Source organism: Acanthaster planci, linkage group LG02, assembly GCF_054643075.1.
Source record: "Acanthaster planci isolate LZ-2023a linkage group LG02, COTS_SCS, whole genome shotgun sequence".
Lineage (NCBI taxonomy): Eukaryota > Metazoa > Echinodermata > Asteroidea > Valvatida > Acanthasteridae > Acanthaster > Acanthaster planci.
Window position 1 is genome coordinate 36,073,358 of NC_141778.1, and position 18,493 is coordinate 36,091,850.

Consider the following 18,493-nt stretch of genomic DNA (forward strand, 5'->3'; position numbering starts at 1 on the left):
CATGGGGGAAAACATCAGAATGCACCAAATTACACAGATACACAGGGTGAATGTACGTTTTTATCTGTTTTTATCGGGCTAAAAAAGATCCTGTATCTGTCAAACTAAATAGTCAAATTTCTAAAAACCTGCACAATTTAAGTTGTGGTCTATTGAAGAATTGATTTCTTGTAAAATTTAGATTTTTGAAGTTTCGCTTGTGTTGGAAATTGATAGTAAAAAGCATCGGAATGGAGCAAATGAAATAGGTGAAGTAAGTACGACATTATCAGTAAAGTTAAGGGTAGGCCCACAAAAGATTCCATATCTGTCTAACTAAATCGCCAAATTTCTAAATACTTGCACGATTAAGTCTTCTACTATTGAAGAATTGATTTTTGAAGATTTTAGATTTATGGGGCTTCACAGTTATTTTGGAATTTATAGTCGAAAACATCGGCCTGCAGCAAATGAGACAGGGTGAAATATGTATCATTTTCTTTAAGTTAAGAGTAGGGCTACGAAAAGACTCCATATCTGTCTAACTTAATAGCCAAATTTCTAAATACCTAAATTGATTTCTTGAAAAAATCTAGATTTTTGGAGGTTCAATTATGTTTGAATTTGTAGTGGAAAATCGGAATGCAGCAAATGAGACGGTGAAATATGTACGATTTTTTTTAAGTTAAGGGTAGGACTTCAAGAAGTTATCATATCTGTCTTACTAAACAGCCGAATTTCTAAATAGCTGCATGATTTGAGTTTTGGTCTATTCAGGAATTGCTTTTTTTAAAATGTAGACTTTGGAGATTGAGTTATGGTGGAAGTAATAGGGGAAAACATTGTCATGTAGCAAATGTGAAAGTCAGAGTTGTACACTGGAGTCGTTATTATGACGGTAGTCTATGGAGTGATGCAGGTATCTTCATTCTCATCCTTACAAATTGGGACACCATAATGACAGTAATCTTTGGAGTAATGTAGGTTTCTACATTCTCATACATATACACTGGACTGACGATAATCTATGGAGTCCCTATTATGGTATTCTATGGAGTGATACACGTATCTTCATTCTCATTTTTATAAATTTGGAACCAAATAATGACGGTAAACTATATTGTCCTGTATAAATCTACATTCTAATGCTTATACACTGCAGTCAATATAATGACGGTAATCTATTGAGTCCCCATATTGACGGTAATCTTTGGAGTATTGTATAAATCAACATTCTCATGCTGATACAATGTTGTCCCCATATCGACAGTAATCTATGGAGTGATGCAGGTATTTTCATTGCCATCGTTTCAATTTAAGACCTCATAATGACGGTTTTCTATGTACTCCCCATATTGACAATAATCAGTGGAGTATACTCGAGTAATGCATGTATCTAAATTCCCATGCTTATACACCGGAGTCCCTATAATTTCGGTAATCTATGGAGTGACGCAGGTATCTCCATTAACATCTTGATGAATTTGAGACCCCATAATCATGATAAATCTATGAAGTCCCCATATTGACGGTAATCTATGAAGTGACGTACGTATCTATATTCCCTATAATGACGGTAATCTATGGAGTGATGCACTTATTTAAATTCTCATCGTTACAAATTTGGGACCCCATAATGACGGTAATCTACAGAGTAATGTATGTATTTACATGTATATTCCTTTGCTTGTCAACTGGAGTCCCCATAATTATGGTAGTCTATGTAGTGATGCAGGTATCATCATTAACTTCCTGATAATTTGAGACCCAAAATGACGAGAATCTAGGGAGTCCACATAATTACGGCAATCTATGGAGTGATGGAGGTATCTTCATTCCCAGCCTTATAAATTTGGGACCCCATAAGGATAGTAATCTATTCAGCAATGTATGTATCTATATTCCCTTGCTGGTACACTGGAGTCCCCTATTGACGGTAGTCTATGGAGTGATGCACATATCTTCATTCTCATCTTTATAAATTTGGGATCCCATGAAAACGGTAATCTACTGAGTAATGTATGTATTTATATTATCTTGCTTATACAATGGAGTCTCTATAAAAAGGGGCGCTGTTTACCAGGGGTGGCGGGACTTTTTGTGTGTTTTCGTTCTTTGCTATTTTTTTTTCGTTTTCTGTGGAATTTTTGATATAATTTTATAACCAAGTATCCGCTGAAATCTAAGGAGCGAGAATAGATACTTCATGTGACCAATTTTGCTGCTGGTGTGTGGATGTTTGCCGATTTTTGTTGTCCAAAGATGGCCTCTGGATTGAAAGGTACTTTATGTGCAGTAGTTCTCTGTGTATAGCATGATGGTAGGTCTCGGCTTCAAGTTTGACATGTTTGGAGTTGGCATCAAGCAGACTTCCGATCCTTTACCCATCTTCAAATCATACGGAGACCAGTTTTATCTACAAGAGAATGGAGTTAACCTTTCACTATCTATGGGCCATAGTGCCTTGTTCCAGCTCACGATTCATGTGGAAACTAAATCATGTAAAGCTGAGGAGATACTCTATCATGTGCAAGCCACCCGATTTTTGTGAATGACCACACTCTGCTTTATTCATTGGCCCAGTTGCTCTGCGGTGACATCCACCCGTGCCCTGGCCCCGTCAAGAGATCACCCAATCATCCATTTACTGTTTGTGAAGACGGTGTTCGATGGAATAGCCTGGCAGAGCCATTGACTGCGACTGGTGTAAACAATGGACCAATATTGATTGTGCTGGCTTCTCAGTGGAGAATTACACTGATTTTCAACAAACGGGTCAACCTTTTCCATTCATTTTCCCTCCGTACTCACTTGCATCTCTACCACAAGTGAGCATCGACGGACAGTCAACCACTGGTGTTAGTGTGGGTGGTGATGCAGCGGATCCTGTCACAACTACAACTAATGGGAAAGTGAACAGTCTAAATTTCCTTTACCTGAGTGCACGTAGCATCAAATCGGCAAGAAGGAAGAAAAGCAATAAACTTCGGGACTATGCAGCAATTGTATCCAACAACAGTCACGACTGTGTTTGCGTAACCGAAACATGGTTAAACAACTCCATTGGAGATACTGAATTCGCAGTTCCCGGCTACATTCAATATCGCGAGGATAGAAGCAACGCTAGTAAGTCTAGAGGTGGGGGTCTACTTTGTGCAGTTAAAGATTCTATTCTTTCCTTGCGTCGTGATGACTTGGAACCAGATGATGATATTTTGATAACAGAATTGAGGCCCAACAAGAACCACAAGATGGCAGTATTTATGTGTTACGGAGCACCTGATATAGACATCATATTTTTTATTGATAGTAATAGATCTGCTCTGACTAGAACCTATGCCGTTTATGAACACATCATTGTTGTCGATGATTTTAACATGCCTAATGTGAAAGGTTGTCTTGAGCCTGTAGTCCATATTATTTCCGAGTCTGAACAATTATTCTGTGACACAACGAATGACTTGTTAAAACTCAGGTTAACGATGTTTCCTCGAGGGATAACGTGATAATATTTTGGACTTAATTTTTTCAACGTTTCCTGAAAGGGTTTTAATGTTGGCATATCTAATGAAGGTTTTCAAACTGACCATAGGTTGCTCGAATTCGAAGTGTGTATCAAGATCAATAAGATTCAGAGTGTTCCTTATTATGTATACAACTACAGCCGTCCCAATTTTGATGTTATTGAGGCTGATTTAAATGGTACTGATTTCAGGACAGTATATGCGGTTAGTGCCGTCAATGAGGCTTGGTACAGATTTGTTGAAACACTCACACGTGTTTAAAACTTACACATTCCTAAAGTAAAAATTAAAGGTCCCACTGCTTCTAGATGGATAGATGCTGACATACGCCATGCTCAAAATAAGAAAGAATATGCGTGGAGACGTGCCAGAAATTCTGACTTGCCTCATCACTGGGCTGTTTTTAGGAGGTAACGTAATAGTTACAAGAACCTTTTGTCATACAAGTACGGGCAGTACATCAACACTCTTGGTACGACCATTGTGGACAATCCTAAGAGTTTTGGACATTCTTTAGAACCAAAACTCAAACCAAAATTCGCCCCAATGTTATCCATTGTAAAAATGTCAACAGAGCATGCAATGCAAAAGTAAAGCCACTTTGTTCAACAATTACTTTTGCTCAGTTTCGAGCCGGTCTAAGGAATGTTTCAACCCTCCTATCGTTTCTGATTTTAAGCATAACGAGTTGGGATCTATTCGTATTGAGGAAGGTGATACTCTGAATATTTTAAAAACCTTTGACGTTAGTAAGGCTACTGGTCCAGATGTGTTATCTCCCAGAGTTTTGAAAGAATGTGCTTATATCAAACAGTTTCTCTTTTGTGTTATATTTTCAACATGTCTCTTCGTCCGCAAGAATTACCAACTGACTGGTTTAATGCTAAAGTGGTTCCGGTTCTAAAAAGTCTGACAAAAGTGAGGTTGAAAACTACAGACCAGTGTCTCTACTTTGCGTTTGTGCTAAGGTCATGGAAAGGGCCATATTTAACATCATTTTTTTCCGTCATCGAGGATGACATTTATCATCTTCAGCATGGATTTGTGAAAGGTCGATCCACAGTCATTCAACTCTTAACAGTTTTTCAGGAGATTAGCATCTTGGACAGGTTGACAGTATTCATCTGGATTTTTCAAAAGCTTTTAACAGTGTGTCACATAATTTACTTATTCATAAATTGAAGTCTTTCGATTTTCACTCAGAAGTAGTTGGTTTATTTAAGTCCTATTTATCCTGCCGTCAGCAAAGGGTTGTTGTCGAAGGATGTAGTTCAAATTGGTCACCAGTTGTTTCTGGTGTGTCCACAGGGCTCTCAGTGTGCTGAGGCCGTTGCTGTTTATAGTGTATATTAATGGCATGCCCTGTTCCGCCCACCAATCCACAGTGGCATTATTTGCTGATGATTCCAAGTGCTTCAAAACCATTGAAACCTTATCGGATTGTATTTCTTTACAGGATGATAATAGTTCCTTGTGTTCATGGAGTACGAAGTGGGATTTGCATTATAATACCTCAGATCATCTCCATTTCAAGGCGAAAACAATTGATCAAATTTGATTATACACTAAATGGTATTTCTCTTGAGCGTACAGAATCGGTAAGAGATCTTGGTGTTGATATTTCATCTTCTTTTATTTGGAATGATCATCTCAGTCGAATTATTGGTAAATGTAATCATAAAATGGGGATGATCAAACGCGCCGTTGGTTTTGATGCACCAGCTAGAGTTTCTAAGACACTCTTTTCTTCATTGATAAGAAATGACTTGGAATACTGTAGTCCTGTGTGGAGCGGTAAATCGAAACATAATGTAAGACTACTGGAGGGTGTTCAGAGACGAGCTACCAAGTTCATGCTTCATTACCCTGAAATGGATTATAAATCACGCCTACGAAGACTCAAGTTGCTACCACTGTCTTATAGACGAGAAATCCAGGACCTTTTTTTTAAGTAAGGCTGGTCATTATGACACAACATTTGATTGTTTTGTCCAGTTTAATCTTAACCCGGGCCGTCCTACCACAAGACTATCTTCCAATCCATTTAATTTATCCATTCCCCGTTGTAACTTTGAGTCTCATAAAGCCTTTTATTTTCAGCATATTGTTAACACTTGGAACCAACTTCCTTTTGCAGCCAGATCAGATTCTTCATTTTCATCTCTCAGGACCCAAACTTTGGAATTTTGTAAAATAAGGCTCAGGTCTAGCTTCGAATCCGATAATATGTGTACTTGGGTGTCTAACTGTCGCTGTGCTGGCTGTAGATATTAATAAATTCCCACTTGTCTTATTTTCTTTGCGGGGGCGGGGGGGTCGTCATGTGGTAGGATGGCTCTGTAGAGTTGCTGGTCAGCTGTTCAGCCTTGCCATTCACTGGCTTTTTAGCATGTTGTTTTCTATACCCGTCATCTGATTGTTGTGTCAGGTCAAATGTTTGATGTATATGTTTTTAATGTATTAATTTTTTGTCTTGTTTTACAGTAGCCAGTGGAAAAGTGTAATAAAATAAAATAAAATAAATAAATAAATAAAATGATGACGGTAATCTACGGAGTCCCCATATTGACGGTAATTTAATATGGCCTGATGCTCTTTTCTTCATTCTCATCCTTATAAATTCGGGACTCGTAATGACAGTAATCTATGGAGTAGATCTATGTATGTATCTATATTCCTTTGCTTAAATGATGATATCTGCATCACTGCACACATTACCGTCAATAAGGGGACTCCACAGATTACCATCATGAGAGGGATCCAGCTGATAAGCAAAGCAATATAGATACATACATTTCTGCATAGATTACCGTCATTATGGAGTCCCAGATTTACCAGAATGAGAATAAAGATAAGTGCATCATCCCATAGATTACCGTCAGTATGGTGACTCCATAGATTACAGTCATTTTAGGGACTCAAGTGTATAAGCAAGTTAATATAAAGAAAATCCTTTGCTCCATAGTTTATCGTCATTATGAGGTCCCAAATATACAAGGATGAGTATGAAGATACCTGCATATCTCAATAGACCACAGTCAATATGGGGGCTCTATTCATTACCGTCATTGTAGGGACTCCAGTGTATAAGCATGGTTAGTAAATACATAAATCACTCCATAGATTACTGTCAATAGTTGGACTCCATAGATTACTGTCATTGTGGGGACTCTTTAGATTTATTGTGGGAACCCAAATTTATAAGGATGAGAATGAAGAAAAGAGATTCACTCCATAGATTACCGTCAATATGGGCACTCTGGAGATTACCGTCTTTAAATGGACTCCGGTTTATAAGCAAGAGACTATAGATAGATACATTGCTCCATAGATTACCGTCGTTATCGGGTCCCAAATTTATCAGGTTGAGAATCAAGATCAGTGCATCACTCAATAGATTACTGTCAATATGGGGACTCCATAGATTACCGTCATTATAGTGACTCCAGTTTATAAACGAGGAAGTATGGATACATCCATTACTCCATATATAGATTATCGTAATAATGGGGTCCCAAATATATAAGGATGAGAATGGAGATACCTGCATATCTCAATAGACTAGAGTCAATATGGGGATTCTATAAATTACCGTCGTTGTAAGGACTCCAGTGTATATGCATGGTTAGTAAATACATAAATCACTCCATAGATTACCGTCGATATTTGGACTCCATGGATTACCGCCATTATGGGGACTCCATAGATTACCGTCATGATAGGGACTCCAGTTGATTACCAAAGGACTGTAATCGATACATCCATTACTCCATAGATTACCGTCGTTGTGAGTTCCACATTTATCAGGATGAGAATGAAGGTACGTGCATCACTAAATACATCACTGTTAATGCGGTGACTCCCTAAGATTACCGTCGCTACGGGGATTCCTAAGATTGCCATCATTATGGGGCCTCAACTTTATCAGGATGGTTCATGAAGATTAATTTTCCTGCATCACTACATAGATTACCGGCATTATAGGGACTTTAGTTTATAAGCAAAAGACTATAGATACATACATTGCTTCAAAGATTACCGTCATTATGGGGTCCCAAATTGAATTAGGATGAGAATAAAAATACCTGCATCACTCAAGAGATTACCGTCATTTTGGAAACTGCCTTGTATAAACATGGGAATATAGATACATTCATTACCCCGTAGATTACCGTTATTATGGGGTCCTTAACTGACAAGGATGAGAATGAAGATACCTGCATCACTCCGTAGACTATCGTCCTTATGGGGACTGCAGAGATTACCGTCATTATAGTTTCCCAAATGTATAAGGTCGAGAAGGAAGATTAGCGCATCACTCCATAGATTACTGTCAATATGTGGACTCCATAGATTACAGTTAATATGGGGTCCCAAATTTGTAAGGATGAGAAAGGAGATAACTGCATCACTCCACAGATTACCGTTGTTATAGTTGTTACGGTAATTTATGGAGTCCCCATAATGACTGTAATCTATGGAGTCCAAATTTTAACAGTAACCTATGGAGTGATTTATGTGTTTACTTTACCATGCTTATAAGCTGGAATCCCTATTATCACGGTAATCTATGGAGTGATGCAGGTATCTTAACGAACATAGTCATAAATACGGGACCCCATAATGACGGTAATCTATCAAAGTTATGCAGGTATCTTCATTAACATCCTGATAAATTTGGGATCCCATAATGGCGGTAATCTACGGAGTCCCCGTAATGACGGTAATTTATGGAGTCACCATATTAACAGTAATGCATGGAGTTATGCACGTATTTTCATTCTTATCCTAATAAATTTTGGACCCAATAATGACGTTAATATAAGGAGTCCCCATAATTACGGTATTCTATGGAGCAATGTATGTATATATAGTCCTTGCTTATGAACTGGAGTCCCTATAAAATCAAATATGGATATGAAACTAACATCAATGAATAGAGGGACATTTCCGATTTCAGGTGTCAATAGGATCGCCAGATTTGGACAATATTCAGGTCTTTAATGGTGCGATATATAGAGCCATCTTTGAGCGGGACCGGAACCAATAAAGTGCAGATGAAGTGGGAATTCCAGAAAAATAGTGAGCAGTAGAATCAGAGCATCTGCCTTCTTTCGCACATATTTTCCCAAGTAAAACAAATAAGGATAATAATGTTACAGCAATAGATAGATTGATATTTGTCCTTTCAGATGCCACCAAGATTGCCAGATTTGGACAATTTCAGGTCTTTTATGGGGCGATATATGGAGCCATCTTAGCGCGGGACCAGAATCAATAATGTGCAGATGAAGCGGGAAAAATAGCAAGCCGTAGGATCAGAAATTTTGCCTCCTTAGAGGATATTTTCCTAACTAAAACAAACTTTTATATCAAACTTACACCAATGTATGTTTTTAAGATGCCACCTGGATTGCCAGATTTGGACAATTTTCAGGTCTTTAATGATCCCATATATGGACCCATCTTAGCGCGGGAACAGGACCTTCAACGTGCAAACAAATAGAAAATTGCACAAAAATAACAAGAAGTAGGACGAGAACTCTAATACACGCTGACATCTCTGCGCAGGAATAAGACCTGTAACGTGTTGACAAATGTTCATTTCCAAAGAATTGGCTAGCAGTAGGTCATTTTGCCTTCTTTTGCGGATATATCCCTAACTACATAAATTTAGATATCAAACTTACATCATTGGAAACAGAAACATGTACTCGTTCCGTGCCACCAAGTTTGCTATATGAAGACAATGCTCAGGTAATTTTTGCTCCGATGTATGGAGACATCTTTGAGCAGGAACAGGGCGGAAAAAATGTAAAATTACTCAAAAATAGCTGAGAGTAGCACAAGAAACCCTGCCCTCTTTCGCGTATATTTCATTGACTACATGAAATATGAATTTAACACTTACAACATTAGACAAAGGAACATGTGCCCTTTCAGATGCCACCACGATTGGCAGATGTGGACACTTTTTAGGTTATTTTCAAATATATGCAGACATCTTTGCACGGGAACAGGACCACTTAAGTGCAAAGAAATGCGGAATAGCACAAAAACCGAGAGAAATAGGACAAGAACTCTCGACTTCTTTCGCGGATATTTTCCTTACTAGACAGAGTACGAATATGACACATTATTGGATAAAAGAGTATGTGCCCTTTCAGATGCCACCACGATTTGCAGATTTGGACAATCTTCCGGTCATCTATGCTCCAATACATGTAGATATCTTTGCGCGGGTACAAGACCCGACAAAATGTTAATGTAGAATTGCACAAAACTAGACAGCAGTAGCACAAGAACTCCCGAATCTTTTCAGGGATATTTCCCTAACTACATTAAAAATGGATATGGAACCTACGTCTTTCGATAGACTAACATGGTCCCTTAATTAAAGACGCTCTACTGCAATGCGTGAATGTCTCAGTCCACGGATGAAATACGATACCGCATAGGCAGTTTATTTAGGTTCCCTCCAGCCCGGGTTTCTGGAAAAGGAGATCCGGCAGACAGAGAGACGATGTGTGGGCAGGCTGCACCTGCAGTGTTAACAAATGGTGAAATAGATAGCGTAGGTAAAGAAACCTTCCCTAGAATGTAGATAACCAAAGAAATCCTGGTTACAGAGGAGGCCAGATTTTTAAAAGAGAAATTCTCAAAGGAATATAAGTGCCAGTTTGACAAGCATACATATGGCCAAGTATGCACAACTACGAAACAGCAACAAAACATCACTGCGAAATCGACGTTTTCTTAACAACCAGGAAGATTGGAGACTTTTCGATAATTTCATGTTGTAGTCCAATTAATCAGCTGTTGAATAATATACAAAAATATGCCGCGTACATGTGAATGTACACAGTCAAGCGGAATGTTATTTAGGCCTTTTAGGGGTTGGTTTAATCTTCGGTACACAGTACACAGAAAACTCGATTATATTGCAGACCTCAGACTTGGCTGAGGAAGCAGTTTATTTTTGCCTCGTGAAAATTCTGATTGGCTTCAAGTCTGTTCAAATTTCTTGGTTTTTCCTTAATCAGGGTCCCAGTGTGGGTTTAGCACTGATGCACTGATAAGTTATCATCCTGTCTCTGCTAAAGTCAAATTGAAATCAAGATTGGACCTACAAGTACATATTTGTCATACCCAGTGTGACAGAGTCAGAGGATACATAAGGCATTATCAAATACATCAAAACGATGAGAAGGAATTCTCTGTATAAAAGCACGCGTTTCGCATACATAGTGTAATTTTACAGTTTCTAGTTTTTAACAGAACCATTAAACACAAATAAAACATTAACTTATCTCAACTTTTCTGAAAAACCAGAAAATTCGAGATTTTTTCAGTCATTTTATGTTGGGGCCACCTATCTAGCTTCCAAACATTCTATAATTTGTCAGAATTGATTTTTCTCCTTCGATTCTTCGTCAGATATTTCCTGCTAACAGCCGTCTAACAACCATAAAACGGCAGATTCCACTACAAAATACCGACAAAACAACATTGCATAACTGACGAAGTTGGAGACTTTTAATTATTTTATGTTGTAACCCAATTATTCAGCTTGCAAAACATGGCACAAACTTTCTGGATTTGTTACCGGTCCTGTCAGATTTAGACAGCTAATCAAGGAATCCAAGTGCAAGTCAGTTAAGCATACAAACTGCGGTTTGTATATAAGCGACTACGAAACAGCAATAAAATATCATTCCGAAACTGACGTTTTGCCCACATTTAGGCAAGTTGAAGACTTCTACATTATTGTATATTGAGCGCCACTTTTCAGCTTTCCAAAATTTTTTAATCCGTTGGGATTTATTTTTCTCTATCAATTTACCTTCAGATGTAACAGCTACCCAAGGAATCTGAGTGCCCGTCCGACAAAAACCCAACTGGCAACAACGAAAATTGCAAACAAAACTGTGTTCCATATAACATTAAAACAAATGTATAAACAATCCGGATTTCCAATTCCTCCATCAACCTACCGTCAGATATAGACAGCTAACCAAGGAACCTAAGTGCCCCGTCTGTTAAGCATACACACGGCGTTTTATACACAACTACGACGCAGAAACAAAAATATCATTCCGTGATCGACCGTTTTCTCCACAACCAGGAAAGTTGCAGACTTCTCGATTATTTTGTGTTGTATCCCGACTATTTAGCTATAAACCTATTCGTATACATTAATCGATACACTATATTAAACAATGTTTAACCTGTCCGGAAATGAAAAACATCGCCAGACATAGACATCTATAACCAAGGAATCCAAGTGCTCGTCTGTTAAGCATGCAAACAGTAATTTGTAGACAGTTACGAAACAGCAACAAAACATCATTACTTAACCGATGTTTTCTCCCCGAATTAGGAAATCTGAAGATATTATTATTTTATGTTGTAGCTATGCAACTTTCAAACAATGTAAGGCCTAAGTAATCGGGACATTTGTCTCTATGAATACCGTACACAGTCTGACAACGCATACTAATCAAGGAATGTAAGTGCCCGTCAGACTAAACAATAGAAGGATTTCACATTAGCGCAGTCTGCGCATATCCGCATCGAATTTCGAAACCGAGTCTCTCTCTCTGTTGAACTTCGTCGTAAGCGCCCGCGGAGTTGACACAACACATGCAGTATCCGGTTCGTAAGTGTGACGACACTTCAGTTAAGACCACGCCCACTGCACATGCAGATACACGACCATCGCAGGTACGTTAGTTCGCGGTCAATTACCGTTATTTTTTCTTTTGATTTTACGTACGTGTCGAGTAATCCTGAAAGACTCTGCAACAAAAAAATGTGCAGCCTGAAAAGTCTGAATTAACATACTTTTATGTATTTTTTGTGTCAGGACTCCTTACTTTAAATCGTCTGATCGTATTACAAATTGAAGCGGACACATACAGCCTCCTTTTAAAACGCGGAAGTGCTCAGATCAACGCTAAAAGCGTCGTATTTGGACACCTCTATTAATGTTAATTTCTAAGCAACTGCGAAACAGCAACAAAACATCATTAAAAAGCGACGTTTTCTAAAAAAAAATCCGCTCACTGTTTGAATATTTTATGCTGCGGCAAAACTATACTGCTTCCCGACAATATGTTATTATTTCGTATTTCTTTTTTTCTCCATTAATAAACTGTCCATATGTCCGGACTACAATTATTCTTCAGTTTTTACACAGCTATGAGAGAGCAACAAACATCACTGCATAATCGACGTTTTCTCCCAAACCAGCAAAGCTGCAGAGTATTTTATGTTTTAGCTCAACTATTCAGCTTGGTAACAAATAAATAATGTGTCCAGATTTCCTATTTCTAAATTCTATCGGCGGGTACATACATCTAACCGAGAAATCAAAGTGTCTCTTTGACAAGCATTCAAATGGTAATAAGTACACACCTACGAAACAACTACGAAATGTTTCTCTAAAACCAGGAAAGTTGGAGACTTAAAATTGCTGTTGGGGTGGGCAGAATTTTTACCCTTCCCGATGACACCATGTTTTCATGATTTGAACAATTTTCAGGCGTTTTTGTGTTAAAATATACCTGACTTTTCGCGGGAACAGGAACAGTAACGTGAGGACAAAAATAAAATCAAAAATATGAAACTAATGGTACCAACTACTGCCTTCTTTTCGTGACAAAATGAAGAAAGGAACATGTAGCGTTTCCGATGACATCACAATTGCCACATTTGGGCAATTTTCAGACATTTTATTCTGGGCATCTACCTTCACGCAGGAAAGGCCCTGAAAATAGGAAGCAGTACGATAATTGCCTTCTTTCTCGGATAAATCCATGGACATACTTGTGGCAATGAAGCGAGGAACATGTACCATTCCTGGTGACACCACGATTTCCAACTTTGGAGGATTACCAGAGTTTTGATATTCACACATAGGGACCCAAGTTTTCGCGGGACCAGGCCCAGTAAAGTGTGGACTTAGGGAAATTTGAAAACAGGATGCAGTATCGCTGTATCCTTTTTTGCGGATACTTCCGTAATGACAACAAATATACAAAAAATGTTCAAAATCCTTTTATCAAGTCACATGCAGTATTGCAACCGCTTCTGAAAACCTCGGCAGAAACGTGTCCATTGAAAACATTTGGATTCACAGATACACGTTCAAGCTTTGCCACGATTGCACCAAATGTGATACAGGACTCCCAAATGCATAACACTGTAAGTTTGAAATGATTCCTGCATTTTGTTGTTGTGACAGATATCATTTTAGTAGCTGTTGTCATCGCCCACAAAAGACCCCTCGACAAAAAAAATTAATTTGATTAATAAACATGTATGTACTTAGATTTACATTGAATGCTTGAACTCTACACTTCGCCAATTTTACTCACAATGCGCATTCTAGGCCACCACACATGTAGAGTTATAAATGCTCGTTAGTACAATATAGATTTGCAAACTTATGTACAACACCCTACAAATTACTTCCGAAATAACGGGCAAACTCACCTGTCAATGCAGCAAAATAGAGCCGTGCCTTGGGCTTTCCTCCCTCCGTCTGTAAATTACAGGGCGTTACTCCTCACAGAGTTCAAACCAGATGTGCACATAGGAATCTCCAAACTGTTAAGCAAAAAGAAAAACAAATCAAAAACATATTCCACGTAAAGCCCTTAACATATAGATCCGTTGGGGCAGAAAACCGAGCTACCTGTAAAGAATTTTATAGAGATTCCAAGCCTGGAATTTGTATTGTCAACGACACAATTATGGACCGAGCTTCAAGTTACGAACTTATACGCTTAGTGGGTTTTTACATTCCATCCATCTTGCTTTATCCCTTGTTGACACACCCTCCCGTTTGAATTAACGGAGATCAATGTAGTTAGCCTGTTGACTTATAGGCTGACTCTGGCCACCTTTTTAGATGAAATTCCAATCTCATTCTCTAAAAAGAAAAACTCATTTTTTGAACATTTTTACACACGGTAAGATATAGTTTAAAATCTAATTTTCAATAAAAAAGTCTCAAGCAATCTTCATTATTAATGGTAAAATGAACATTTTTAAAATGGTTGGAGAAATCTATTATACAAAGATTTTTGAAAAGGCCGCCATTATACAAGAGCCGAGGGCAAGGGTGTGCCCAACAACGGCCTGTGGAACCTTGCCTATCCCCAGCGAAGAGCCTGGATACACCACTGTAACAGGGAATTACTGAACTTCCAGTAACCACTACCGTGTTTCATTTCACTTGAGTCAAACTTAATATCAGAAATGATCTGTCTTGTAGCCAGTAAAATATCGCAATTTACGAACTTAAGTAAGAAGAAATTTTAACAAATCCAACCCAGTATTATGCTATTTCTAGGAGTATCTGTGACATTATGGGTTCTGAATACGCCACGCCTTAACTAAACCTGTTTGCAGATTTGCAAATGTAATGCACAATTGCAACCTCCAGAATTACTCTTTAAAACTCACCAGTCAATGAAGCAAAACAGACCCTTCTCTTGGGTTTTTCATCCCCGTCTGTATAAATTATAGGTCCTTCGAGAGTTCCAACCAGATGTGTGTAAGTGCATATCCAAACCATTAACGCAAGAAATCCAAACTTGTGGCATGACGGTAAAGTCGCTTAAATACATGGACACAAAAAACCACCTATACGGGTTTTATAGAAATTCCAAACCTTTTGCGTTGTCAACCACACAGTATATAAGACAACTTATGCGGACCGTGTACGAGCTAACGTTTCTCCATATTCAAGAAATACTTGAAGGGTTTTTCACCATTCCACCTGCATGCTTCAGGCCCTTGTTAACACAGCCTCGATTTTGAATTTACGGAGACAAAGGAGGTCAGCCTGTTTGGCACTTAAGAGATGACCGACTCCAAGTCTCTCCTCGACCACTTTTTTAGGTGAAATTCTAATCTCCTTTGAAAAAAAATCTTGGAACTGTTTTTCACTCGGAGTAGGATATAGATTGGGATTTAATTTGCATGAAATGTCTCAACAAATCTGTATTAATAATGTTAAAATGAACATCTTTAGGATGATGTTCTAAGGTTAATACAAGTTAGGAAAAGCGTCCTCAACTATCTCCAAAATGACTTATCTCAGTATCAGTCAACAGAAAATTAGGATGGGGGCTGCTGCCACACCCTCTGAACTCAGTCTCAGCGTTGTCCGAGCAACAGATCCTGCAATGTTTCAGTAAATAACCTTTGTGCCGTGTTTGTAGACCGTGCTGCATGTATGTATTGTTCGTTGTATACCCAGATAGTATGTGTACGGTAAGAACTAATAAATAATGCATGATTCCGGATGAATATTTATATCGCCATGGTCTGGTCTTTTATATCATGTGGGCGTTCTGAGGATTGTCTTCTGAACAGTGAAGTCATGTGATCAAACAAAAACAAAACAAAATAAAAAAATATACGCCACTCTAACATCGATCGGAAGCTTTGCAAACTATGGTTTCGCAAGCTTGGAGATATTAATTAAAAACGCCGATGACCAGGTTTTGGGCCGGCGGTGGGCTCCAGAAGAAATAACCGATATCTATGCCAGCAGACCGTAAGTTTGAGCTTACTGTTACTATTTTCTTGTACAGTTTGTGTCACTTTGAATACTGAATGGCAGTTATATTATTATCTAAAGATCCTTACTCGTCTTAATGAGGTATCATAATGATACTCGGACTGTAAAACTTACTTGTTTCATTTTGGTGTGCATCTTTCAAAAGGTACATGTAGCCTTAATGAAGCTATGATCAGCCTTGATTAATTATTATATACATGTAATGTTTATGACATCTTGAAGCGAAGGCAGGCGATCGAACCCCTTGCTTCATTTATGAGAAGAAGTGGTATTTATAGGCTGTATATATCATCGTTTGCTGCGAAAATTGCAGATGGCAACTTTGCCCAGATAGAGGCATTCCTCTGACTGTCCGTGGTGGTCGAGGTAGACAGACCCGCGACCAGCCGAGTCGTACCTACCTTGTGGAAGCACTGTCCGTTCGGCGAGGCAGACAGGCCCGTGAAGAGCAAAAGCCCAGACAAGAACGTCTGGTTGTTGGGTGACGGTGCCCTGATTCCAGCCTACTTTATCTGGATGTAGCGCTATAGGGACATCTGAGCAATCAAGAGGGAGGCCCTTCTAGTATTCATTAATCTCTCACAGATTAGGATTATTTTCTTTGCTTTTTATATACATTCCATTGAGAGACCTTTAGAATATTTTGTGATAAGTTTCCAGGGTAGAAATATTATGTCAGGTTGAGGTTTGGTTGGAACGATTGAATAACTAGATGAGTGACTCGGTCCGATTTGAATATAATAATATAATATATAGACTATAACAGGTCTAAATACCAATTTGCTTTCGTAATTAAATCAGCCAGTGAAACTTAACCACTTTGAAGTAACTCAATCTAAATTAACGTTGGTCGTTTATTTATTCATATATTATTTGTTTGTTAACTGTTACCAACCGCAAGAAAATTACCACTTACAGGAAAGGTACAAAAACTAGAAATTGAAATACAAGACAATAAATATATATGTACATTTAAAAATTCAGGGAATATAGCCTAAAAGGGGAAAATTCAAATGAAACATCGATAAAAGATATATAATTTAATGATTACATGTATCAACACTATATGCAACATAATGCGACGGGCTAGTTAAATATTAAATGCAGTGAATTTCAGTCCCGGTATTTATGAGTTACTTAGTCTGAGAACTTGGTAGATTTCGCTACGGAAGCAAGCAAGACTTGCCGCCCCAAACACATCACACCCCCATGGAGCCCATGTATGTTGTAGAGATTCTAGAGACGAAGCCTCTCTTAACAACATCAATGCGACTCCTTGGGATGTGCAGAATGTGTTTGTCGGCAAATCGTGTCCTGTGTGATGGAGTGTAAAGGCTAAAAGGAATAGCGTCAGTAATAGTGAAATGATTGTGGAATACCTTGTACACAAAAATAAACAGTCATTTACGATACGTCGGTGAGAAAGTGGAACAAATCTAAACCGGGAACAAAGATTTCGGTAGTCAGGAATGGGTACATTTTTGTCGGGACCAAGCGTTTTATACATGAAATAAAGAAACCTGTGTTGAACACGTTCTATCGTAGTTGCTTGGTACGGTGAAATAGAGTTTAAAAGCAATTGCACAGTATTCAAGTTGAGGCCTTATCAAGGAACAGTACAATGTGCGGAGAACATGCTCATTTTTAGTAGATCTAAAATTACACCACATCATACCTTATTAAAATTCTTATGTTTTTCCTTTTTGTTTAAAAAATTGACCGGAAGTGACGTCATAACTTTGGCGTTGTACGTGATACGAGGATTGACGCTGAGAGAAAGTTGTTCACCTTGAGGTACTCTTTCGAATGGTACCACTTTATATCCTGTGGGGGGTTCCCTTAAGGCTGGGTATAGATTAGAGCCATAGGGTATGTGTATTAATGCGTAGGGCCTTAGCGCCAGTTTTTCAAAGTATAAAGTTTGTACACAACCAATGGGGAAGACTTAAATCGGCTATAACTGTTGAACCGCGACCCCAATGCAAACCAAATTTATACCAAAGGAAGAGTGTCTGCTTGTGGTCGTTTACGTAGAAGTATGAGGACTCAGATATATCTGTTTAGTTGTTATAAGGGATTTACATTTGGCCAGTTTCCAGACATGTACAAAACGTGTGTACAAAAGGCATGGGGGATTTGCCCAAAAAGACAAAGTACCATTCGGAAAAGTCCCTTTTATACCTATCAGAAAAAAAATGACCAGTAGCCTGTAGTACGTGTAAAACGCATGTTCTGTATAACCCTTTTGGGCTAAATTACCTCTAAAGTTAGGGTTAAGGGGTAAAAGTGAAAGGGTTAAAAGTTAAGGGTTTCGGGTTTTTCCGACAGTGTGCTCCACCTTTCTTACCATACAGAAAAGACTTGTCAATCATATTCTGCCCGACTCTGCATGTTA

At 38.4% G+C, this 18,493-nt stretch overlaps 1 long non-coding RNA gene across 1 annotated transcript; it reads right to left on the minus strand.

Moving 5' to 3' along the window:
* Nucleotides 1-8,284: 8,284 nt before the first annotated feature.
* Nucleotides 8,285-15,659, minus strand: LOC147800210 (uncharacterized). The gene is made up of 3 exons (XR_015424605.1): nt 14,976-15,659; nt 14,001-14,114; nt 8,285-10,045 (listed from the first exon to the last, which is right to left on the minus strand). It is a non-coding gene; the product is annotated as an uncharacterized LOC147800210 (long non-coding RNA).
* Nucleotides 15,660-18,493: the final 2,834 nt, after the last annotated feature.